This window comes from Uloborus diversus, chromosome 7 (genome assembly GCF_026930045.1).
Source record: "Uloborus diversus isolate 005 chromosome 7, Udiv.v.3.1, whole genome shotgun sequence".
NCBI lineage: Eukaryota > Metazoa > Arthropoda > Arachnida > Araneae > Uloboridae > Uloborus > Uloborus diversus.
Window position 1 is genome coordinate 124,021,570 of NC_072737.1, and position 26,423 is coordinate 124,047,992.

At 35.5% G+C, this 26,423-nt stretch overlaps 1 protein-coding gene across 1 annotated transcript in view; it reads left to right on the forward strand.

Annotated features, from left to right (window-relative positions):
- The first annotated feature begins 266 nt into the window (after positions 1-266).
- LOC129226621 (pancreatic alpha-amylase-like) overlaps positions 267-26,423 on the forward strand; it is a 67,793-nt gene continuing 41,636 nt past the window's right edge. Inside the window, 1 exon segment of the mRNA XM_054861250.1 lies at positions 267-346. The gene's annotated coding sequence lies outside the window, so the exon portion shown is untranslated.

A 26,423-nucleotide genomic window follows, 5' to 3' on the forward strand; every position in this document is an offset into this window, starting at 1 on the left:
AAGTGATAAACAAACTGGTAGCTACCGGTAGCGTTCGATAAAGCATTGGTTGGTGAATTACCGGTTAGTAACCGTTGACGCCGTTAGCTGTCATTTGATCAATTTAAATAGGTAGCTACCGGTCCCATCATACGAACGCAACCTATTACAACACTACCGTAACCACGGTCGACCAAAGCGCTATATACGCACGCAGACTAGATCATATTTGCTAGACGAGTGGCAACAGTATACGTTTGTTTACAATCAGAAGTCGAATCGCATGGAGTCGAAAAATCATTCATTCGGGTAGTGATGAAAGACCCTTGTTTAAAGTATGCTTGTGAATTACAAAAGTGTCTTCAAGGTATGTGATAACTTAGGAATTGTGTTTTGCCCTAGAGCCTTCTTCAGCGTTTAATGAAGTAGTACTTTGTAATGTTATGTAAAATTTTCAAAACTATACGAAGTATCAATTAGTGGAGCTACACTTACTTTCTTCATTACCACTAATATCTCTATTGCTTTGTATAAATGTTTTTGTTTCATTTTTATTTTCTAAAATGTAACTTCAACATTTTCAAACGATCGATTTTCCCATAACTTAATTTAATATACTTGAATTGAAAAGTCTTGCGTTTTATTCAAAAAAAGGCAGTATTGACATAGCAATCAAGAATCCTAAAATCGTTTTCCATGAAGGTTTTTTTTTCTGTTTTTGAGCTTTTTATTGAGTTTTTTTAGGTTTGTATGCAATATTTTATCTAGGAAGAATCCAAAATTCTAGAAAAAAATGCATTAAGGTATCAACTTCAGACTCCTTTAAATATATCTTTAACTACCAAATAAAAAATGATGCATTTTTAAAATGTTTAATTAACTTTTTTCTTTTATACAAAGTATGTTAATTCCTGGGAGTCCTTAGTTCTTATAATAGACTTGAAAATAGACTAAAGATCTTACTATGGCAACAAAACAAAATCCTCAACCAGTCACAAATACTTATTACTAAATTGGTTTTTTAGTTGCAAGTTATTTCTATTTCAGAAGGAACCCCGCACTAGCAATCTTTCCAAATTTAAGTTCTTTAATGCAAGTGTAGGCTATTTTTGACGATGTTAAGAAAAGGAATGAAGTTCGAATTCTGCAAGTCTTAAAGACACAATTGTACACATCTCAGGTAATGTTGGAGAATTATAGGTTCCGTGACTTTCCGCTGGCAATTTTTGAGTTCCAAAAAAGCGCAAATTTTAGACGACCTTTGATCATGTTAGAGGGAGAGGGTTTAAAATTTTCCCCTAGAATTGCTAAGAAATCGAAGTTTTAAAACGTTATTTTAGAACACCTCTATCAACAGAAAAAGAAGAGGATAGGATCAGGGACCTCCTTGGATAAATATACATATTTCAGTTGTTTTAGGTAAAAATTATGTGGATGCCCCCCCCCCCCCCCCCCCCCCCCCACTTTTTTTAAGCATGTGTAAGTATAACTGAACCTTGTTAACCCGCCATCCTTTGTGATAAACCAAAAGTTGACAGAAATCGAGGGAGGTGGTTTAAGCAGTTTTTCCAATCCTGCACAATTACATCTTTTTGTAAAAATATATATGAATGCATGTACAATGAAATTCCGTTTCAACAAACGCCAATACAAAGTAAATTCTGTTTCAATGAAATAAATCAGTCCCAATTTAATTTCCATTACACTGCTTGAATTCCATTTCAACAAACAAAACTTGCAGTTCTTTGAAGTTCGTTGTTACGGGATTTCACTGTACTTTCCTTTCCAAATGAACTTTCAAAATTAAAAGCAGTTGGTTTTCTTGCAGTGTGCCACCGACGGTTCTTTGGCTCCCCTTTTCCCCTCACAGAAATTGAAAAAAAATTGGCAGGTGAGTTGCAAGCGGAACAGAGGGATCATCAAGTGCAGATTGCGCTTCAAAAAAACACGTAAAACATTCTAAGACAAAAAAAAAAAAAAAAAATACAGACAAACCTGTCATTTTCAAGAACAATGCTTATTCATTTGAGCAAAAACTGAAACTACATTCTCACTAGCAGTACCCGCACAGCGACACCCATGCTAAAATTTTAATGGAAGTCCGTTGAATAAAAAAAATGACGCCCCCTCCCCCTCTGTGAAATAACCATTTTTCTTTGTATAAAATGCTTTACACACCTTTTCAAAAAAAAAACTATTAAAGTTGCTTTGGAATTTAAAACTTTTCGTCAAATCATTGAATTAGATTTACAGTTGCTTTAAAACTCTATTTAGTCAGTGAAGCAGTTTTTTACTGCAATTTAAAATATTTCGCCAAATAAACAAGAAAAGACATCAAATAATATCTTTCAAGTGTAAAAATAATACTGCAACTCTATTGTTTATCGCCAAACTTGCCCAGCAACCACGCTATCATAATCCATTCATCTAACGAAAAAAAAACATCCTGTGGAACATTCAAAAATCATCGTCAGAAAAAAAGAAGAAAATGTCATACATTTCACTTGGATAAAAACAAATCTAAAGTTTCTTTTCTTTCAAAACAAATGCCAAAACAATGAACTACATTTACGGTTGCTTTGAAACAATATTCCTAGACTGAACTGCTGAGCGCCTAATGCGACACGCTACCAGAACCCAGCCCTTTTGCGAGTGAAGCGGGTGTTTTTTCTGTGGCAATAATAAATGTTTTGCCAAACAAACAAAAAAAGTATAAAATCACATTAACAGTAGCTTTCAAATCTTTATATATTAAGAGCTGCTTTACCCGGTCTACCTTGAGAATAAAAATTGTCAAGTGACATATATTCAACAATCAGGATTAAATAAAAGGAAAAAAATACCATGCAAAATTACCCTTCCAAATAATGACGACAGATATTAAAATACTTTTAAGAAATTAAAATGTGAAAGATGGATTTTAAAAGCGTAACCATGGGAACACGAAATAAAATAAGTTTAAGAAATTAAATGCAAAAGGGGGGAAGAAACAATTTAATCAAAAAGCATAACCGTGGAAACACGAAAATAAAATGGTTGACAACCTGAATGAAAATGACATTTTTCGAAATTGATTTAAAAACGCTTGTAACTATTTTTCCTTTGAAGATAGAAGCTAAGTTTTTCGACCATAGGTCAAGAGAGATCTGGAGTAAAAATGTCGCTTTATTTTAATGGTATCAAAAAGAAAACTGTGGGACGATTCCTTCACTTTTTACTGATAGATTTAATGAAGAAAGTAGTGCCTAAATTTCAGCTGAGCCTAAAAAAGTTTAGTTTAAAAATTGTTTAGAATGCGGAAAATTCTACCCTTTCCAATGATATATAATATTAATTTGAGCAAGTAATTTTTCACCCCCATATTCAGGAATTTATGTGAAATTTGGGCCTAAATTGGAATTAAAAAAGAACTATTTATCGATTTTTTTCGAATCACAGCCTATGTCACTCCGTAAGAAAGCACCTTTTATATAGTGAGGGAATTTTTCAAATAGGTGCAGGGGTTCCGGAGATTACCGCAAATATATAAACACACAGAAATCCCCCCTCTCTCTTTATAATATTAGTATAGATTTAACCTCCGTAATTAAATGAAATGTATACATAACAGAGGGGACAAAAAATGTCAAAACTGTTTGACAAGCACTATAATTTATGTAAAAATGTGAATTGGAACTCTCTGAAAAAACTTGGGTTCTTTTTCTGAATCAAAATATTTCAGAGCAATAATATTGTGGCGTACAAGATGCAGATGACCTGAAGGGAGTGGTGCATGTCCTAGTCGGGATACTAACCTAGTGCTTTAACTGCTGAACAAAAAGGACCTTAAGGCTTGGGGGCAAATTTAGGTTATGTGCTCTCTGACGTAGGCCACATTACTCCCTCCTAAGTGATGGAGCGGGGAAAGGAGAAAGCGATTCAAATTGTAACAGATGAGGTGCTGAGAAGTCAGGCATTCTGGCTGTAATTGTACCTTACGCTGCAACTGTAATTGTTGAGAGCATTGCTGTTGCAGAACAAGAGGCGTGTAATGATATGAGCATCCGCAGCTGGGCACGTGAGAGTGAGCGCCAGCAATTGAGCGGACGAGTAAGCAATGCTCGAGGAATGAAGTGCCTATAGCGTATTCATAATGCTGCGTTACATGGCGCCATCTGTTGCGATTCTGGCTCACCAATATGTGGCATACGGGATGAGGACGAGATGGAGGAAGCAGTGCGTGTCCTAGTCAAGATTTAAACCACAGACCTTTGTGGTACTAACCAATTGCTTTAATTGCTGAGCTAAAAGGATCCCAAGGCTCAGGCAAAGAAAGGGTATATGCAGAGGCATTCACACTGGGGTAACCAGGGATACCGTGGTTCCCCATTAGCTCAAAAAAAAAAAAAAAAATAATAATGATAATAATAATAAAACAAATAAATAAATAAATAAAAGATTAAAAGTCCGGAGTGCCATAATGTTTTCCTGTAATGTGCAGGTGGCTGAAACGAGAATGAGGTGGCTGTGGCTTTGCAAGGCAGCACCAGCTTCAGCATCCACATCACACACTCAGCTTTCATCATTTCTTGTATGCGTATTTCCTTAGTCTACGAGAATGCACAGTAAAATGTTATGTTTTAAGAAAAAGATTTTTTCATGAAACGGTGCTGCATGGCTATGCTTTGTGAAATCAATTCAGGTTCTAAATTTGAATGAGAACTCTTTTTGAAACCCCTCAAATTGATTTTTACCCCTTCCCTTCTACACGAATGCAGTTCTTAACATTTTAACATTTAGTAAAAATATCAAGGAATATTATGCTTTTCATGAAAGAAAAATAAATATGCTCGTGTGAAAATTTAAGATGCTTAGTGGAGTAACTAAGGAGTCTATAGCGTCTCCGGTGAACATTATTTAATGAAAATAACATGCAGCAATTGATTATGAAACATTAGTAAGTAAAATATTTATGTAGAAGTGGGGGGATCTGGCAGTGGTGGATGGGGCCGGCAGGCAGTTGGGCAAATGCCCGGTGGGCAGCATTGAATTCTTCAATTAAATAGTAAAAAAATAAATAAATAAATGATTTTTTTCTTTTCCTTTTTTCTTCCTTTTGTAAAAGAAATAATAATAATAATAATTTGAATTTTGTCATCTTTGAATTCAATGTTTTTTGTAATCACGAGTGTGTATGTACACCTGTGTGTGTGTGGGTAGTTGTGTGCATGTGTTTTTGTGTGTGGGGGGTTGTGTATGTGTATCTAGGCATGTGTGCAAGCATGAGTGTTTGGGTAGTTTTGTGTATGTATGTGTGTTTAGGTGTGTGTAGGTGTCTATATATCCGTGTGTATGTGTTTGTGCATGTAAGTGTACGTGTATGTATGCGTGTAGTGTAGGATATTGACGCAACCTGGAAATGGTTTTCGCTAAAGCAGCAACATCGGGAGGGGCCGGCTGATAATGGTGCTGCAGAGGGAGGCGGGGGGGGGAAATAAAATTATAGGACGCCAAAAACAGTCAAGTGAGAACAGTAAGCAGTCGTGATTGCCCAAAAAAAAATAATAATTTAAATGTCTCTAAGAATGTCATAATAATCCAGTATATTTATAAACGACTTATAAGAAAATTGTTGCCAGAAAAGTAATGGCTACAAAATTTTAAAAAAAGAGCTCTATAAACTTATAGACCGGGATCTGAAGGGGGTTGAGCATGCATGGAAAGGCTGGCGCAATATTATTTCTGATTATTGTTACAGGCACGATGGTGATTATGAAACCACATGTCGTCGCCCCCCTGGGTGGTCGACAACCCCGGGGGAGGGGGGAAAGCAGTGGGGGAGCCGTTTGAGATAAAACACTGAAAAAAGTGGCAATCGACGCAACAAAACAAGGGCTACATGAATGGTAAATATGATTATGGACCTATCTTTGTTGGTTTCCTGAGTAAAATTCCATTTTTTGCAAACAAGCAAAAATTTTAGAATAAAATGCGAAAAACAAACTTTTTTTAACCAAAATAAATTCCAAATCAAAATTGTTTGATTTTTTTTCAAATAAAGTCCTAAATATCATTATTCAGTTTGTTAAAACTATTTAAGTACTGTTAATGCGCTGAAAAACAAAATGACAGTAGCATGCTCGAACACGATTTGCAGTATAGTTCAGGATCGGAAGGGGGTTTTGAGCATGCATGGAAGACCTGACGCAAAATGATTTCTGATTAACGTCACAGGCACTATAGTGATTATGAAACCACATGTCGTCGCCCCCCTGGGTGATCGACAACCCCGGGGGAGGGGGGAAAGCAGTGGGGGGAGCCGTTTGCTAAAACGGCGAACTATTTGAAATAAAACACTGAAAAAAGTGGCAATGGACACAACAAAACAAGGGCTTCATAAAAGCTAGATATAACTATGATCATATCTTTGTTAGTTTCTGAGTAAGATTTTATTTTTCGCAAACAAGCAAAAATTTTGAATAAAATACGCATTTTTTTTTTTCAAATTATCAAAATTATTTAACTGTTCAGGGAACCAATAAAATCTGAAACATCATTATCCAGTTTGTTTAAAATTACTTAATTACTATCAAAGCGTTGAAAAGTGAAATAAAAGCAAACTCAAAAAGCATTTGAGGTAATTCACAAAAAAAAAAAAAAAAGTTTGCGGAATGTACCTTGAAGACTCGATATAAACCAAAGTAAATTCTGTGGCTCTCCTGTTTTGGCGGTTTTATTTCGTAATGTTATCGAAACAATGTCCCAGTTAAGTAATTACTTAATTACTTAATCTTTAACGCATTATAGCTGCTTAGTATGGGTCACAATGGCACTTTTTAAAAAATTAAAACATGCAAGTTTGCAAGTACGAAGTAATTACGGAAAGGATAAACTATCAGGATAACCCTTTTACAGATTTTACATCTGAGTTATGAAACATAGTGAGCGAGGCTATTACCACATAAGCAGCATCAAAATTTCAGTGGAACGTTAAAGAAAATGTGAATAGTCTCTTATCCAGAGAAGTCCTGCAATGGCAATGTCTTCAATAGCGACTGCAAAACAGCAAAAGAAAACCAAAAAAAAAAAAAAAAAGCATTTAACCTGGGAAACGTTAGCTCAAAAGTGATATTAGTACAGCTAAAAATCATTCCCATACAATAAGCCCAGTGCTAGGTTAGGTTCATCAGAATGGTTCACTGAAGCAAAGCGAGAGGTCCGATTTCGTGAATGTAATTGAAAATGATACTTCTTATAGCAAAACTCTAGAAGGAGCACCCTATTTTAAGAACAAAGTTCAAGTTATCAATTCAATGACTCTGGTCCATAATGTCCCAAACTCTACTTTCAAATGCAACAAAGATTTTGCAGGTCTCCAAATAAAAAATAATAAAATTTTCTCTCCAATAGTCAAATTACACGAGTGCACCTTAAACACGATCGGTACATCTCACTGTCGTTTTCATAACTTAAAAACCAGAAGTTCAGGAAAGTCTCCTTCGCTTATGAAAAAAATCACTATGTACCAAACCAGTGGTTTCGTGTCATAGCCATTCCTGAAAATAAAAAGAACCTTTAAAAGTATATTTCAGAGTATATAATATTATGTAACATGTCCGTTCCTGCATCCAATCAGTTTCTGGTGTCTGGTAACTCTGACAACGAAAATGAATATTATTTAAAATCTGAGAGTCAAGTAATAAATTTCTCAGAAATACCCGAGTTCAACCAGGACGAAGCACGCAACAGAATCTATCTTCCTACATATGATTCAGTGCAAAATAGGGGAAAAAGTAACTAATAGTTTATAGATCAGAAACTAATGAATTCTTATTGGCAATCTTTATTAAAGTAAAACAGAGGTTGCCATTTCAATGTGCTGGTGTTGTGGAAAGGAAAAGAGCTTTAGGATGGCATCTATCTTCAGGAGCACTTACGGAAAAAAACATATAAAATTTTACAAGCTTTTGATGCATTTTCCGACTGCGATTCAACAAGTAAAATAGGAACAAAAAAGTATGATTTCACTTTACCAAAAAAGTCAGAAACTGTTTTTTGTACACTAGAGTTATCATTAAAGCAATATCTGAGTGCTTCAGAATTTCAAATGTTAGAAGCTGTATTATAAAAAAATTGTCAAGAAAATAGGTATTTCTTGCGAATGCAACCATTACACACAATAATTTCTTATCATTTCCATCAGAAATAAATATAATATCAGCTCTCTACCATGCTCCTGCAATTCTTTCCAACATGTGCTAAGAAGTATTGCTCTATTGTAGAAGTAGTACTATTGAATCAAATCCCCTGTACCTTAGCAGTGCCTTTAGATGTAACCAAGTTTGGGTTTCCCCTGGATGAAAATAAAACAATAAAGCCCCACACCTTATGATGCAGCCAGTGTTACCAGAGAGTTTAATTCCACTCTGCGCAGGCAAGAACTGCAAATAATCTTGTAAATGTTTTACTAATAATTCATCTTGCTGTAAATACTGTGCTATTAAGACTAAAGCAAAAACCCATAAACTACAAAATACTCGGAAGAGAACGATTCAACAGAACAATTACAAGTCAACAAAAGAGAGTATGATCCAGCGTTCAGAATTTCTGATATATTAATGCTTTATGTATGCATATTGATATTCTGCAATTATTTTTTTAATACGAATTATTTTACTAATTTTATTTAATTAGTTTTTTTAGAACTTTAGTATATAATTTTATATTTATATTAGTTTTCACAAAAGCTCAAAGATGCTTCCAATTTTTTATATTTATTTAGAACATATTATTTCTTGTATCATTGTTCTTTTGTTGGGTAAATTATAAAAAATAATATCCGCAAAACAATACCCGCAATATTCTTTTGTGCAAATTGAAAATATAAATTAATAGAAAAAAATTAAAACTATATTTGATATGAAACTACTGTGGGCCTGGTTCCCTAGTTCCTCTCAAATTTAAAGCAGTATATAACAAAAAGAAAGCCATAATTGAATACTTTGCAATTAGAATAAGTTTGTAAACTGAAGAATGAATAGTTCGTCATAAGGATAATAAGGCTATTTTTTTTCTCCTTAGCATACTGCCGTTTTGTTCAATGCGCTAACTTAGGCAGTGCTTGCATTTTCTATTTCGCTTTTTAAAGCTCACGTTGGTAATAATTAAGTAGTTTTGTAAACAAACTGAATGATGAAGTTTCAGATTTTATTGATTCCCTAAACGGTTAAATAATTTTTAAAAAAAACTTATTTTTGGAAAAAAAGCTTTTCGTATTTTATTCAAAATTTTTGAATGGCTGCTAAAAAAGGAATTATACTTATAAACCAACAAAGATAGAACTATAAACATATTTAGGTTTTTCAAGGCCTTGTTCTGTTGCATCTTTTGCCACATTTTTAATGCTTTACCTCCTACAGTTCGCGAGTTATGAGTGTTTTAGTAAACGGCGTCCCCTACTGCTTTCTCCTTCCCCCGGGGATGTCGACCGCCGAGGGGGGACGACATGTGTTTTCATACTCACTATAGGGCCTGTAACAATAATCAGAAATAATTTTGCGTCAGGTCTTCCATGCTTGCTCAAAACCCCCTTCAGATCCTGAACTATATACTACGAATAGTGTTCGAGCTTGTTACTGTCATTTTGTTTTTCAACGCGTTAACAGTACTTAAATAGTTTTAACAAACTGAATAATGATATTTAGGACATTATTTGAAAAAAAAATCAAACAATTTTGATTTGGAATTTATTTTGGTCAAAAAAAGTTTGTTTTGCGCATTTTATTCAAAAATTTTGCTTGTTTGCGAAAAATGGAATTTTACTCAGGAAACCAACAAAGATAGATCCATAATCATATTTAGCTTTTATGGAGCCCTTGTTTTGTTGCGTCGATTGCCACTTTTTTCAGTGTTTTATCTCAAATAGTTCGCGAGTTATGAGTGTTTCAGCAAACGGCTCCCCCACTGCTTTCCCCCCTCCCCCGGGGTTGTCGACCACCCAGGGGGACGACGACATGTGGTTTCATAATCACCATCGTGCCTGTAACAATAATCAGAAATAATATTGCGTCACGCTTTCCATGCATGCTCAACCCCCTTCAGATCCTGGACTATTATGCTGTGTTTAATAAGTTGTTTTATTTTGTGTCTGTAAATTCTTCGGCCGATAAGATAACCTCTTGCATAACTGCCAAGGACCTTCTAAGGCCCTAACTAACAGCTGCCTGTAATACTCTGTAAGGGACAATGAACGCGTAAAGCCTGGGCCGTCGCCAGGGGAGGCATAGAATTGACGCTGCCAGCTTTAAATTTAGTGATGAGCAATAAATAGTACTAATAAAATGCCAAGTGGAATTCCAGTGACAAAAAGTATTTTTTCAGTAAAATTTTCAAAGAAAATGCAACTCTTGAATATTAAACAATTAAACCTTTGAATACTATTTGGGAACATCCACGGTTCTTTATTATAATTTACCTAACTAAAAGCAGCTGAAATTTTTCAAGTCATTCTGACACATTTCGAACATTTTTTTCAGTAAAAGAAAAAGAAAAAAAAAATCAGTACGTAGTACAAATCTATGACAAGTTTCCCCTTATGCAATGAATGAATAGATAAATAATCATAAGGGGCCGCCCAATCATGTTTCCAATAGAAAAAAGGTAAAAATGCGTTAAGGGATTTTTAAAATATTGTGATGAATACAAAGTGTTTGAACGTATAAAACTAAAGAAAACTAAAATATTATCAAGAGATTCTAGCTGGAGGTATGATGTTTAAAGTAAAATAAAGTTGGGAAAAGAAGACCTACAGTGTTACTGAAAAGTACCCCATCAGTCCAAAATGTCAAAAGATTATTTTACGAATCCCAAACTTCAAACAAATACAAACATTAGGTTGGAAATTGAAAATTTCCAAGTCTCCAGTGGTGCCATTTTTGTGACACCTGTGCTGCCCGTAAAGGACCGAAGAAAAGAAGCCGAGGAAAGCTACATCTGTACAACATAGGAGCTCCTTTCGAACAAATCGGAATCGACATCCTGGGTCCTCTACCAAGAACTGTTGATGGGAACAAATACATCCTTGTTTCCTTTGACTATTTCACCATATCCCATTCCAGATCAAGAAGCTACCACCGTAGCAGAGACTCTTGTCCAACATTGGATCTTGAGATATGGAATACCTTTGCAGATTCATTCCGATCAAGGGAGGAATTTCATCTCTGCTGTGTTTAAGGGCCTATGTCAAATTCTCGGAATTGAGAAAACTAGGACAATACCACTACACCCACAATCAGACGGCATGGTAGAGAGATTTAACCGCACAATCCTAAATAATCTTTAGCTTATGGTCTCCAGAAATCAACAGGGTTGGGACAAGAAGCTACCTTTGTTCCTGCTGGCCTACCGCAGTGCTGTCCACGAGACTACCGGATATACCCCATCTCAGATGCTCTTCAGACGAGAACTTCGACTACCTTGTGATCTCATCTTCGATCGTCCTCTGGATGCGCCTTCATCGCCTGAGGAGTACATCCAGGATCTCCAGGCCTGGTTGGAAGACATTCATAACTTTGCGCGGGAGCGAATCAACATCGCGGCAGAGCAGATGAAGACCCGATACGACGCAAGGTCCACTGGTTATGTATTCAACGAAGGGTGACAAGGTTCGGTTATGGAATCCCACCCGATGGAAAGGTCTTTCACCCAAATTGCAGTCGCATTGAGATGGACACTGTAAAGTCTTTAACCGACTGAATGATGTCGTAGTGAGAATCCAAAAATCACCTAATGCAAAATCTAGGGTTGTTCATTATGATCGGTTAGCCCCATACTATGGCCACAGCTCATGAGTATTTACGTAAACAAACATGATTGATAACATAAAATTATAAAAAGTAGTAGATAATTTTTTGCTTTTAATGTTCAGTAATATTTCTTGTTATTATCGTGTTTTCTGTGTTTGATTAGTTAGTATTTAATGTGTGTGTATATGTAAACTTGTCATATAAGTTTGGCTTCCTTTCTGGGGATTGTACTTCCCGGGACGTGCAGTCCTTAGGAAGGGGGCAGTGTTACAAATTCTGTAAATAGTATCTATTTTTGGGATTAATTTGTTGTAATCGGGCTAAATTTGGCGTTTATTCCGTTAGTTTTCATCTAAAATTATCTTAGTAACATAACCTGTAAATAGTTTCTTGTAATGTGCATACAACACCCAAAACTTCGACGGAAGCATACGGCCCCCCTATTTCTGAATGATAAGATTTGTGAATTGAATAAAAAGAAAAGATGAGAAAGTGGTAGAATTTTATCGGATTTTCTGGAAATGTCTTTGCTGGTATATAATGCCGGGCGTCTTGTGAATGATAACAGAGTCAGTTGTGCTTTTTAACATTCTGAGATTCGTCTGAGCCGTTGCTATGTTTATTGTGAGGCATTTGCGCTGTATTTTTGCGTATTTGGATGTAAATACGTCTGGCACCGTTGCGTTTACGGTGTTAATTGATATTTGCTTAATTGCTGATGATTAATTTAGCAGTTGTCTTTTTGGGCTTTCTGTTTTAAGATTTCGTGTTGCTTGTTTATATGTATTTAAACTGAGCTAGAGTCCCAACAAATTAATGAATGCGATTAGAATATTTTCACAGCGATTTCGTAATATATTATATGAAACTACGGTTCTTTATAATGTAAAGAGAAAAATAACACTTCAATTGCTATTAGTTTGAAAATATTTATTTAACATTAGCAAAAATCATGGCTGTTCGATTTTAGCCGGTCCTAAAAAAGCTGGCCGGCTCTTTTCGGTTTAAACCGCTTAAAAAATGCCGGCTTTTATTAGAAAAAGCCGGTTTTTTTAAGAAAAATAATTTTTTAGGGTATTTTAATTGTAATTTAATCAAAATGAAAATTGTCTTTCTATCCTTAATGCAATTACTACTGTATAAAATCAAATTCTATGAAACAAGAATAAAAAGTTGGTAGTTGTTAAATAAGGTCGTTGAGTACAAAAAAAAAAAAAAAAACCTTGCTCTATATTAGGAACTTAATCTAGATCAATGGTATTTAAAAGATTATAAATAAAGTTTAGTTAAATTCAAAAGATCACATGAAGTGGAAAACATTTTTAGAAAAAATAGTTTTTTGTATAAGAATACAGTGGTGGACATATTTATAAGACACCTATCCAATTTGACAAATAGTAAAAGAAAATATTCAGAGCTTAAAGATATTTTATCAAATACGTGAAAAACATAAATTTTTCCTGCTATATCACACGGAATTGTTTTACAGAAATAATATTTTAAAAAAAGATTAGTAAAAAAAAATTTTAAATACCATGGACAAAATTATAAGACACCCAAACATTTAAATTAAAACACCTGCTTTTTTCGAAAATAATGTGCAATATGCAAATTTTTCTACATGCTGTTATGACGTCAGAACCGATTTCATTTTTTTACAAGCATGACACAAAGTACACAGTTGAAGAAAGCGAAATTTGGTGATTAAATGGAAGGATGCTTCAATTAGTAATATTTCAAAAGTTATAAAATGCTCTAGATGCACAATTAGAAATGTTTTGAAAATAGGAATGGATCGGTGATTAAAAGTTTTGGGCGTACTCCTTGTTTGTCTTAAAGAGACAGACGACATGTGCTTTCGCTTGCTACACAGAATAAGATGACAACTACGGGCATTAAAAATGCTTTGAAACTGAATGGTTTAAGGATAACTATTCGCAGAGTGTTGCATAATGCTTCCTATGTGAAATATAAACAATCTAAGAAAAAACTACCGCTTCTATGCCGGCACAAAATGGACCGTCCAAACTTCGCTAAACAGACTTTGATCTGGACCTCCAAATGTCATTTTCTGATGAAAGAAATGTTTAACCTGGATGTCTGACGGGTTTCAATATTATTAGCATGATTTACGGAAGTCTCCTCATGTACTAATAAGCCGCCAAATAGGTGGAGGCTCAGTAATGGTTTGAGCTGGTTTTTCGCCTCAAAAGAAAACGGATATTGTTTTTGTGCATTCAAGAATGACTTCCGAAAAGCATAAGAATTTTCTCGGAGATCAGCTACCCATATACGGTGAGCTTCTTGTGGCGAAAACTAGACTTTCAAGCACGATAACGCCCCGATTCGTGCATCACACACAACAAGAAAGTGGCTTTCAGCGCAAAGTATGTATGTTCTCGGTGTTCATATTACAGGGTGTTCAGAGTACAGAGATCAGCCTATGTTAAGTCTATGGAGTTTCGCTGGGACCATCAAAATGTGTTCAAAATATCGGGGTGTTCACATTAGGGAGTGTTTAGATAGAGCGTCCACTGTAGTTATTTAATGTCTCAAAACTAAAATGTTAGAGAGAGAGAGCGTTTTCCTTAAGCCATTTCGATGCACCCTTTCACACGATTATTTCTTTTCAGCAAACAGTTACATTGAAGAGAAGTGCTCACCTGTGATGAAGTCGATGCTAGAGTGCTGCGATAAGTGGAAAACCGACTCCCAATGTTGTTTGGGCTTTATCAAAACAGATGAAAGAAAGCAGTAACCTTACCTCAATAACGTGTAGACTATTATTGTAATGTAGCATTGATTTCAAAAATAAAATATTGTTATTGACAATTGCATTTTCATATTTGTTCTTAAATTAACACCAGTACACACTCACTCACACACTTGTGTATCAGTACCCGCACGGCGCTCCCGTGTCCTACGTTTAAAAGAAACGTGCGGAGACCTTCCTGGAGAATTTTAAAATCGCGTTTTATTAAAGAATTTTTAAGGAAATTGTTTATCAATCTCTTTTGGGATTTATTTTTTCTTTGGTTAATTTTTAATCTGAAACCTTCTCCGTGAGCTATGAATGTTCAAAGGTAGATCAACTTTAACTCGTATTTTTTTCAAAGCATCTTTGCCTGGCTTTAATTTTAAATACTAGAAAGTCGCCCGTCATGGTATGACGGATGAAAATTGTTTCTTCATTTGAACGAAGCAATTGCCTATTTCCTGATATTTTGATAGTTAAAATTTTAACCCTAACACCAGTGGAGTAACCCCAAACTCCAGTAGATAGCGTCAATTCGCATCTCCAGAGCTCAAATACGCTACCTTGCTGTGATTTACAATACTACCGAAAAATGTGTTTTCTTTGGGGTAAATTACAGCAGGGTTACGACAGATCAGGGAGATCAAGGAAAAGTCAGGGAGCTTGATTGATCAGGGAATTTCGAAAAAATAAAAATTCAGGGAAAATTGATCAAATAATGAAAATTTTTAAAAATTTGCTTTTCAAAATTGAATACCCTTTTTTCATGTGCATTTCCTGCTAATTATTTATTAAAAAAAGTAAAATTAGTGATGTGCGATTATAAACTGATACATATTTGTGCACCTTTTTTTCTCAATGTCAAAGTATTGAATTTTGTTATTAACCACAGGATAAACTTCCTAAGCTTCTGTGTATGTAAAGTTGTTTATTTTGCGTAGCTTGAATTTTTCTGCTACGAGCTCTAAGCTACGTAAAATAACCCTAGAGGCAAAGCGGAAGCCGTCATTAATGACTTGGCTCCTTTGCTTTTTTACTCGTTGTCTTGAAGTGATTAGCGTACTGTAATCAATATTTCAAGAAAAAATCTTTGTTTCTCTAAATTGATACTGCTAAAAGCTTAAAAGCTATTACTTGGCTTTTTCGGATCAATTGCTAAAATTGAATGTTAAATGACAAATCAACTTTGTTTTTTGCCATCGTATTATTTGTTGTCACCTGCCTCAGATTATACGTAGGGTGTTTTTTTTCCAGACTTTAAAATTCTTTTATTTTAAAATCATATAATTTTGAAATTAATAATTGTTTTTTGCATTTCAATGTTGTTCATTACAAAAGATTTTTTCTTCAACTAATAATGAAATCATTCTAAATTGAGTTCTGTACATAAGTAAATATTTTACTAGTTTTTAATAGTTAAAATGCTGTATGCCTTCATTAAAATCTAAGTTCTTGATTAGAGAATAGCTCAATATGACTGGTTGTTAAAAGGTTTTAATTTGTTTTACATAAATTTTTCTATTATTTACGTTAGTAAAACTGCATTTCTTCTATACTTTCGCTATTACTTGTTATTCTCGCAGCAGCAATTATACTGCTTGGAAATTCAGTTCAAAATTATTTCCAAATAAACTTTTTAGTTTTGTCATAATTAGATATGTCTTTAAGAGTGTTTTTAATAATTTCTTAGAATTCTTATGTTAACTGGTTACTGGAAGTAAAGTATTTGTTTTAGATTTCCTATAATATTTCTATGTAGATAATTTAGTATGCTAATTTTACTGAAAAAAAGGAACTTCTTTTCAAAATATCTTTTTAATTAACGACTTAAAATGTTTTAAATACTGCATTTTATTTAATATGCAATGGTTTTCAGGTAATGTAAAAGAAGAAAACCATTATCATTGGTAACGTAAATCAGGGAAATTCAGTGAACTTAATCAGGGAAAAGTCAGGGAACTTTTTTTTTGCAGTTCCTGTCGCCACCTTGTACAGGCTTCAGATAGTTTATAGTGTAATGTAATTTCAGAACAATAGAAAATAAAGTTTCCTACAAACACTATGATAAATTACTGTCATTCACTAATCTCCAAAGCAAGTTATAAGTTACAGCATTTGTTTGTTTTACCTTTTTCATCCGCCATTAGACAGTGGCTGCAGCGCCCCCTATAGTTTATTGGAGTTGCGAATTGTTTTGGTTCCTTCGTTTTCCTAAAATGACAGTATTACCAGTAAAACTGTTAAGTCGCCGGATCGAGTTCAGCCTTGTCACAATAAAGCTTTTCCATGCATGTCAAACATTACCAAAACGTATTATCAAATTATCATGCCATGGCGCGAGTTTCCTTGTTGAAACAAGCGGGTTACTTAATCATCGGCTATTATTTATATGAGGATGATTTAGTTGATTGAAACTTTTAGATTCACAAGTTTGATTGCAAGTAACTATCGAACTCAAAAATAAATTTTCTACTGGGAAACGGCACCACTGTTTTCAGATTTTGAACTTTAAGCAGCAAAAATGTTTACCTTAATCATAATTTGACGACGTTTGTCGGCTACGAGCGATTTATAGCCAAGTTGGCAACAAAATTAAGATGCTAAATCTGGTGTCAGTTTTGCGATATTAGCAATATTTAGTGAGATTCAAAGTTTATAATATGAATTTCTCTAAAGCAGTCGTTTTTGCAATGGTTTGTAACTAACTACGGGTGAAAGTATTTAATTTATGTTATTCTGCTTACTCTACGACACGGGTATTCAACCTTTCACTCTTTGGGGAAACTTTTGAGCTTACAGTTTTCTTGAAAAGGAGACTATTGATTAAAAACTAGAGAAAAATAGTGTATCAAACTTTCATCCTAACTCAAACTTGCGAAATTATTCTCGCACACGAACACACAACACGATTATTATTACAACACGAACATCTGAATAAAATAACGAATGTTGAAGCATCTAATGGAGTTTTTTTTGTTGCTTTTCTAATACTTATTTTGTGAATCATAAACAAAAGTAGCAAATAAATAATTATTTTTACAAGCAATCTGCTTTTAAGAATTCGGTTTTTCTAAAAATTAAAATTTTGCTAACATTTTGGCGCTTTCTTTAAGCAAATAGTGCACTTTTGTGAAACCTCTGTCAAAGTTTTAGGGAACCCATGTTAAAATCTTCTACTCTAAGGAGTTATATAGTGTATTTGTTCCCTATGCACTTTCTATTTAGTGTGTTATTGCAATGGGGTCGTTTCCAAAATTTCAAGAGTATTTTTTTTTCTGAAAGAGCATGCTTAAAAACATAGGATCTGACCATTTTTTTAAATAATTTGTTTAATATTTTTAAAAAATTACTTAAATCGGTGAGCTTTCATTGTTTACATTTCTTGGCGATGACATCACAAATGATGAAATGCCATTCTGTGTTGCCATTCACAGAACAAAATATTTAATTCGCATCTTTACTCACGTGTATTGGCAACGATATGATTGATAGCAAGCGTAGAGTGCAATTTTAATTCGCTGCTTGATTATCATAACGTGGAAACGTAGTAGAAAGATGCGGCAAAGTGCATCATTTGTAACGTCATAAAAACCACGTCTTGTTTAAAAAATCGGACATTTAAAAAAAATAATTTAAAAAAACTGTTGGAAAAATGAAAGTATTTTCTGGGCCCACGTTTTTTTTTTTTTTTTTTTTTCTCCTTTTATCCATCTCAGTGACTAAAAGTAGTACTTTTGACCGAAGAAAACCACCCCATTTCAGACCTCAGATGCCAACAAAAACAGCAAAATCCTTTAAATTTCAAAGTGTCTTTCTTAATATTTGACATATTTTTATTGGTGTAGGAAATAGTTTTGAAAATTACGTATTTAAGAAATATTACTTCTTACGTGCGCCCAAACTCTTCGATTATTTGGATGCCTCAGTTGCCAAATCGATTAACTCTGTTAGGAAATAAATATGAATTAGAATGTTTCGAAAATTATTTTCTTTTACCTGCTTGTTTGTTGTATTAGTAGAATTCATATGCGGGAAGCCATCTCAATCTTGGACTCTGAAAATCTAATAATTGAAAAGTAAATTGCACTACAATTAGAAAAGACGGCCTCACTCCTTGATATTAGAACTTACACTTTTTTTTTATTTTATTAGAGAGTTACACGCTTGCGCAGCGCCATCTGTGGACTGTATACGAAACATACCGCCCCCTTGAAACACGGAGGGGTTTCAAAATTAATGAATTAAGTTAAACATACTAAATGAATTTAAATTAACAATAAATCATACTTCTAAATAAATGAAATTAAGTAATTAGCGTTACAGATGAATAGACGACCTTAACCTTCTACAATATTAGAAAGAAAAATTAGGCATAGTTCAAGAATGCTCAAGTGTCTATAGGAAGGGGACACAGTTTTGCAATTGGTCTAACAAGTTCACCAGTGTCAGTTTTTACCTTGACCACACGAACTTTATTGTCTTTACCAGGGAACGTTTCCGTGACCTTCCCTAATTTCCACTGTAGTGGAGGTAAGTTGTCGTGTTTGATTAAAACAAGATCTCCAATGTCAAGGTTCTTTTGAGAATTGCGCCACTTCGCTCTTGATTGTAGCAATGTCAAATACTCGGACGACCATCTATTCCAAAAATGTTGGATCATTCTTATAAGCAATCGCCAACGATCGCAATGACTGATGTCGTCTGGAACCGTAGGTTGGTGAGGAACAGCTGTTAATGCTTTTCCTATTAGAAAATGTCCTGGAGTCGGAACAGACGGATCATCTGGACTGCTAGATAATGTACATAGTGGTCTAGAATTAAGGCATGCCTCAATTTGACTTGATAACGTGGCTAATTCTTCGAATGTGAGACTGGTGGCTCCAACAACTCTTTTCAAATGAAACTTGAACGATTTCACGGTAGCCTCCCAAATGCCTCCGAAGTGGGGAGCAGATGGAGGATTGAAGTGAAAGGTGATGTTGTCTGTTACCAGAAATTGATGTACGTCGTTTTCCTTCATCAACTGACGAAACTCCTTCCTGAGCTCTCTGCTCGCTCCATAAAAATTACTTCCTTGATCGCAGAAGAGGTCAGATGGCCTACCTCTGCGTGCCACGAATCTTTTTAAACAAGCGATAAAGGCTTTTGATGACAAGTCGCTGACGACTTCAAGATGAACTGCCTTTGTTGCGAGGCAGACGCAGATGTAGCTTTCAGTATTGCAGCTTCCTCTTCCCTTGGCGTTCCGTATTAAGAATGGGCCTGCAAAGTCAATACCAGTTCGTTGGAAGACAGAAGAGGGGCAAACTCTAGACATTGGAAGATCTCCCATGATTTGACCAGCGAGCCTTGGACGATTTCTGAAGCACGGGATACATTTTCTTACAACTCTTCTAACTGCATCTCTTGCTGAAAGAATCCAAAATTTTTCTCTGAGAGCTGCTTGGAGAAGTTGTGGACCGGCATGAAAAAGTTTTAGATGATAATCGGCGATAATTAAATTCACAACATGGTCGGTTTTAGGAAGCAAGATAGGATGCTTCTGCGATTCTGAAAGCATTGAATTTTTTAGTCTCCCACCGACACGAATTATTCCGGAATCATCGTAGAACGGAGTCAAGGGATTAATCTTGTTGTTCGAAGGAAGCTGCTCTCCCGCTGACAGATAGGAGACCTCCGTCAAAAAATGATCCTGCTGGATAAATCTTACAATCCTTTTCTCGACTTCGTGCAATTCTGTCGTTGTTAAAAAAGACATTTCTTTTATCCGTAGCCTGAGAACAGTTCTTCCCAAATCTTAAACAATAGGCTACAACTCTCTTCAACTTGTTCCAAGACGAAAATTTCTGAAAAAACTCTGCCTTGAAAAAAGCATCAACCACTTGCAGCATAACCAGCTTGGATGTTCCTTTAGCTTCTACAGACATGTCTTTTTGCAATTCTGGATTATCCTCAAACCCTCCATTAGGAAAAGTAGAACTCCTTAGCCAATCAGGTCCGTTGAACCACAAGTAGCACCTTTCTAGTTTAGTTGGAGGTATCCCTCTTGTTCCGCAATCAGCAGGATTCTCCAGACCGCTCACATGGTTCCAGTGCACATTAGGAGTCAGCTCTTGAATTTGTGCTACTCGATTAGCTACGAACGGTTGCTATCTTCTTGGTTCAGACTTCAGCCATGCCAGTGTGATCTTGGAATCAGACCACGCAAATGTCTCAGAGATTGGCACAGTTAGCGTTGGCAAGGTAGCTTGCAACAAAGTGGCAAGAAGTAAAGCAGAACAGAGTTCCAATCGAGGTAAAGGCTGCGGTTTTACTGGAGAGACACGCGTCTTGGATGTTAGCAGTCTGGATGTCACAGCTAGGGTTACATCCTGGGAACGAATGTATATAGCTGCGCAATAGGCCTTCTCTGAAGAGTCGCAGAATCCGTGTACTTGCACGTCTGAAGCCTGGGCAATGAGAATACAGCGTGGAATTTTGATATTTGTAAGTACAGGAAGTTGTTCTTGAAATGTTCTCCTCTGCTTTGCCAGAGAATCAGGTAGCTCCTCGTCCCAGCTTAGATGATGACTCCACAGCTCTTGGAGGAAGATTTTGGAAATGATAACTGTAGGTGCCAACCAGCCCAAGGGGTCAAAGATTTTAGCGACTTCAGAAAGTACCTTACGTTTAGTCCATACGTCCATCTCATTGACGGTGATGGTAAAGGTGAACTTGTCAACATCTGGAAGCCAAGCTATTCCCAGAATCTTGACAGGTTGGTCATCGTTGATCGTGTGTTTTGAATCAATTGCCTAAAATTCTTTTGAAATGGTTGCCAGTACGTCGGGATCGTTTGACACCCATTTACGTAAAGAAAAGCCTCCCTTTTTCATCATCTCCCGCAGCTCGGATACCAGTTGAATGGCTTCCTTCTTTGTCGCATTCCCACTCAGCAAATCATCTACATTAAAGTGACAACGGGTAGCTATTGAAGCGGCTGGAAAATTCTCTTGTTCGTCTATGGCAAGCTGTCGTAAGGTTCTCGTGGAGATAAATGGTGCTGAGGATGTTCCGTAGGTAACAGTAGTTAGACGATATTCTTTTATTGGTTCGTTTGGAGACTCCCTCCAAAGAATTCTTTGCCAGTCTACGTCTTCCTCATGAACTTTAATCTGGCGGAACATCTTTTCCACATCAGCGCAAATGGCTACATTGAAAAGTCGAAACTGAATCAGGATAGGGAAAAGTTCTGGCTGTACTCTTGGTCCAACCATGAGCAAATCGTTTAAAGAAAGTTCAGACTAGGTTTTACTTGAAGCGTCGAAGACGACGCGGAGCTTAGTTGTAGAGCTAGTGTTTCTAACAACTCCGTGATGAGGGAGGTACAAACTATTGATGTTATTAATTTCAGAATCTGGAACCAGCTCCATGTGCTTTAGATCACGGTATTCCTTCATGAATTTGCGATAGAGTTCGTATTTTTCTAGATTAGAAATGAGATGGCGTTCCACGCTGATTAGCCTACGAATTGCATTTTGTTTTGAATCACCTAACCGCGTGGGAGGTGTATGAAATGGTAACCTTACTGTATATCTGCCATTCTCATCCCTAGAATGTGTCTTTGCGAAATGATCTTCACACGACTTTTCTAAAGAAGTTATGGGTTTAGCACATGGTACAGAATCTAATTCCCAAATTTTATTGATTAGATGATCTGACACTAACTGAATATTATTTACATGAAGAGAATTTTGATCACCAAAATTAGCCTTACCGCCAATTATCCAACCCAGTTCTGAACGAATGGCAAATGGTTTATCCTTACCTAACGATAACGTTTGACCCTTTAGCAATGGCAAAGTAAGGTCAATACCGAGAAGTACATCAATCGGACCACTCTTGTAAAATGTTGGATCAGCCAGAGAAATATCCCCAAATAATTCGCACATTGAGGAATCTAAGTTGTGATGTGGTAGCATACCTACAATTTTGTTAACCACATACACGGGCGCTTCAAAGGACTTTTGAGATGGAAAATGTGAGGTGAATTGAATCTCAGCAATCCCATTTGTACGCGTATCGGAAGCACCCAAACACGAAATACGAACATTGGCCTTTTTCCTGTGCAAGCCCAATTTTTCAATACACTCATTTGTAATAAGCGAAGCCTGGCTTCCGCTATCCAAAAGACATCTACAGGTCTGATAGTTACCCCAAATATCTCTTACTTGAATCAGAGCCGTGCAGAGGAGAATTTGAACGTCTGGGCCCACATCAGAAAGACAAGATGTTGCATCCACCACTCCAGAATTTTCCCTCAATTCATTAGTACTTGGAACAAGGGCAGGTGAAAACACAGGGGCGTTGATAGAAAGTCCAGTCGAATTTGACACATTTACAGGACCCTGTCTTCCCCTAGCGCTAACATTTTCGATATGAAGTAAACTGTGGTGGGTTTTTTTGCACGTTCTACATCTAAACTTGCTTTTGCAAGTTTTCACACCGTGAAATTGAATTAAGCAGTTAAAACAAACATTATTCGATTTAACGAAATTTGAACGCTCTTGTACTGACAATTTTAAGAATTTATCACACCTCGACAATGCATGCTCTCTATTACAGAGAGGACATGGTGACTGGGCGATAGACGCGACCTAAGTCACCTTTCTTTGAACGTTTCTCTTGGTAGTTAAACTCGGGATGGATCTCGCTTGTGTTGCAAGAAATTGCAATAGTTCGTCCAACTTTGGAATGACAGCAGTTGAAAAGGTTCTCTCAAACCAAGTTCTTGAATTTGTATCAAGCTTGAACAATATCATATGCATCAAAAGGGTATCTGCAGTTGGATCAATCTCATATTTCAAGGACTCTAACATCCTTACAAATTCCTTAGTAGAATCTATCAAATTCAAAATTTGTGTGGAAGATTCTCCACTTAAGGGTGTTATATTGATAAATCTTTTCATTAAGGAGGACACAATTTCTCTTTTATGAAAGTATCTATCCCTTAGCAATCTCCAAGCAATTTCGAAATTATCATTGGTAATCGATAAAGAGTTTACGATTTTTAACGCATCTGACCTTAAACTCCCTTTTAAATATTGCAATTTTTGTGCTCCCGTCAAATTTTGATTGTTGGAAACTGCAGCTTTAAAAAGATCGGAAAAGGTAAGCCACTCCTCAGTTGCACCGGAAAATACAGGTAGGGATAACGTAGGCAGTTTTACTTCAGCTGACTGAGCTGGGACTGAAGTTTGGCTTGAATCCTGGGTTTTAACCTGAAACTCGGAATTTACCACAGAAGGTACAAGCCGAGTATCTATAGTGACAAGTCTGCCTCTAAAGTGTCTAAAAGATCGTCCTTTTCCGTACAATAAGTTTCCTCATCTTTTTCTTCGCAAATACTTATAATAGGATCCAAAATACCCTTTACCTCTGTTTTAAATTATATGAATCTTTCCTTCCTAGCTAATAAACCCACCTTATTTAAATTCTGAATTTCCTCTTCTGTTTTCTTTTGGAGTTTTGTAATCGAAGATTTGACACTCTTTTTTTTCTTTAACAAAGCGTCCATATTCATTTGAATATAGCAAATAAAACAATTTTATTAAAGAAAAACAACGCAGCTGTGCGGGAATGAACGAATGTCTAGTCCAAAGAACGAAAGAAAATACTACCTTGGCGCGTCACCGAGACGGTGGGGAAGCGAGGGGAGAAAATCGTAACAAGAATTACCAGGGAATAAACAGTCTAAAGGGCAAAACGAAACTGAAACTTTTGTAAATTATTTGAAAAGGAACGACAATGGCAGACTACCAGTAATTTACCAAATAAGAATAATCAACCAATCAAATAAAAAGAAAATAACCATTTATTAAACAGTTTGAAACTTTTTGAATAATCTCAAATTTGAAATAACGCATTTCGTAAATTTGCATTAAATCCTAGTACGTGCACTTCGTACGCTTTAAAGTTTAACACATTTAAACAAAATATACTTTTGAATGTTTCTCTAATTGAATTAAGACAATATAAAGCATTTGTTGAAACAACAAAACAAGCAAGAATTTAGAATAGAACGTTTCTCACTGGTCTCCGGCGAGCGGACCAAAAATGTTAGGAAATAAATATGAATTAGAATGTTTCGAAAATTATTTTCTCTTACCTGCTTGTTTGTTGTATTAGTAGAATTCATATGCGGGAAGCCATCTCAATCTTGAACTCTGAAAATCTAATAATTGAAAAGTAAATTGCACTACAATTAGAAAAGACGGCCTCACTCCTTAATATTAGAACTTACACTTTTTTTTTATTTTATTAGAGAGTTACATGCTTGCGCAGCGCCATCTGTGGACTGTATACGAAACAAACTCCACTATTTAAAAAAATCATCATATCCGCTTTAATAGTGCTTAATCAATCCTTAGTATGTTAATTTATAGTCAAGTTTTGGTTCAGTACATTCCTGACCATGTGATAGCAGGAAATGTAACGCAAGGTCATATTTACTCCTATGGATAATACCATCTTCTTCATAACTTTTCTATACTTTTTGTTTTATAGAGTCAATCGATTTAGCAAGTGAGGCGTCTGTTTAATGAGCGTACAAGTGAGTAGGGGAGAGTGTTGTACCTTGAGACACTGCTAATTTCTAAGAATCTTTTTTTAGCAGCAATGTTTTTTGTAATCTTTAATGGTACAACCACTAAATGGTGTCATAGTAACAATCGGAATCAAAACAGTTAAATTGATGATTTTATGAGAGAAAGAAAATTTTATGACTCCAAAGTAAATATTTTCTGTCTTTGTACTTGTAAAACTAATCAACTGAATTTTATTTTGTTATAAAAGAGGGGTACTTTTAATATTCTGGTTTTCAGAATATAATAATAGTGCATCTAGATTGACCACCATTTTGCTTTTTCTTAAACCACGTGGTGATTGTACCTCGGGACAGCCAAACATGTTACACCTTAGAACCCGTTCCAAAATACAACATATGCATGGTTCTTAGTAATTAATATATGCTTAGGAACATGGAAAAATGTTCTAGTCTGAGGTAGGTTTTTAAACACATTTAATGCTCGATTATAATAATTAATTATTCATACTTTAATTCATTCCCATGAAATTTTTTTTTTCGTTTTTTGGTGCAAAATTGGTTTAAGTGTAGTTGTTTCCTGAATCATCAAGAGTGTCCCAAGGTACAACAGGATGTTGTACCTTGGGACAGTTTGGAACTCTTACTTTAAATTGCTGGCAATATTTTATTTTTAAACTGTCTGAATTTAAAAAATATATATTGCAGAGAAATATGTTGGGGTGTTTTAATCGAACCTTTATATTTTCAGTTTAACTTAAATAATTGATGTTAAAAATTAAAATATGAAAAGAGTCCAAAGGTACAACACTCTCCCCTACAGTAGAACTCCAATTATCCGAACCAATTGGAACCGAACCCCATTCGGATAATCAAAAATTCGGATGATGGGATATTTCCCGAAAAGGGTATACTTTAATTACTTTATGTATGTTGAAAATGGGAGGGGGGGGGGGCTATTTTTAAAGGAAAAAGAGTTTTTAATTATTTCTATGAAAGAGAGCCGGGGCCAGCTCGTGACGGACGGCTAACAATAATATAATTGCACTATGAGACGATAACTCATCCCCCCAATAATGTTCGCGCTGCACTACTGCACTTACACTAGCTTCGAGGAGGGTAGGACAATATTGCGTGTAGACACAATCGTTATTTTGAAAAATGCGTAATATTAATGTTTATGATTTTTATTCCTGAAATTCTGAAAAGAAATCGGATAAGCAGTGTTTCGGATAACCAGAATTCGTATAATTGGAAATATACTGTAATGTGGTCCTCATTAGTTTTTTCTTGTTTGCATTTTTTTACGTTGTAGTTAATTTTT